This window comes from Crocuta crocuta, unplaced genomic scaffold, assembly GCF_008692635.1.
Source record: "Crocuta crocuta isolate KB4526 unplaced genomic scaffold, BGI_CrCroc_1.0 scaffold3, whole genome shotgun sequence".
NCBI classification, from domain to species: Eukaryota; Metazoa; Chordata; class Mammalia; order Carnivora; family Hyaenidae; genus Crocuta; species Crocuta crocuta.
Window position 1 is genome coordinate 4,308,672 of NW_027529934.1, and position 893 is coordinate 4,309,564.

At 56.9% G+C, this 893-nt stretch overlaps 1 protein-coding gene across 2 annotated transcripts in view; it reads left to right on the forward strand.

The window, feature by feature from the left end:
• The first annotated feature begins 227 nt into the window (after nt 1-227).
• The window catches only part of PROX1 (prospero homeobox 1), a 46,871-nt gene continuing 46,205 nt past the window's right edge, over nt 228-893 (forward strand). For both annotated transcript variants that reach the window (XM_077763110.1, XM_077763112.1), the window contains exon 1: nt 228-287. The gene's annotated coding sequence lies outside the window, so the exon portion shown is untranslated. The remainder of the gene's footprint in view (nt 288-893) is intronic.

Genomic DNA, 893 nt, shown 5'->3' on the forward strand with positions numbered 1-893 from the left:
CCCCCCCCCGCCGGCACAACCGCGCTCGGCCCCACTGCCCTCTGCACCGCGTAAGTATCCTCGCCCCCTCGCCAGTCCCCTCCCCTTTTCCAGAATCACTTGTCCTGGCTTGTTCTCGAATGGGAAGAAAAGAAAAGAGACTCCCATTACTCATGCCCGTGTAAACATTTTTTTTTTCCAGGAGAAAATGGTGTTATTTAAATGAATCATAATAAAATAGGCTCTAAACAGTTTCTAAGCAGGAGCCTGCGTGGAACTCGGCGCTCCGCTCCTCCCAGTTCCTAAGAGTAAGTGATCCGCTTGGCTTTTATTTCTTTCTCTTTCCTGCTGGTGGCTGGGGTGGTGGTGGCGATGGGGTGGGGGGGGGTGGGGGAGAGGCCGATACTGCTGGACTTGTCGCTGAGCTTGTCACCTTTTGTGTACTGTTCCTGGGCTGCGAGGAGGCGTTTGCTTCCTCTCCGTCTTTCTCTCGCCCTCTCTTCTCGGGAGAGAGGACCGCGGAGGGGACCCGGTCGCTTTTTGTTCGCCTGGATCCCAGCTTTCCGCCCAGCCCCATCCTTCGCGTCCCTCCGGGTTAAAACTCCAGGGCCAGTCCCCACGTCCTTTCTCTTTGTCTTGTTTATTATAGCTGCCTTTCTTCCAGGCTCTTCCAATTTGCTTGTCATTTGCATACCTTTCACTTCTCCTTTTTAACCCCGGCGGAGGGCTGGGGAGGAGGGAGGAGGGGAAAGGGAGGAGGGGGGCGCTCTGTTACTTTACTCGCCCAACGCTGTCGGAGCCGGAATGTTGAAGCCGGGGCCGGAGCGGTGGAGACATGGTCCCGGGAAGGCAGCGCGGCGTCCCTCTCCTGAGCTCCGAGGAACCGGGGCTAGGTCAAGTTGAGTTGGGTAAGA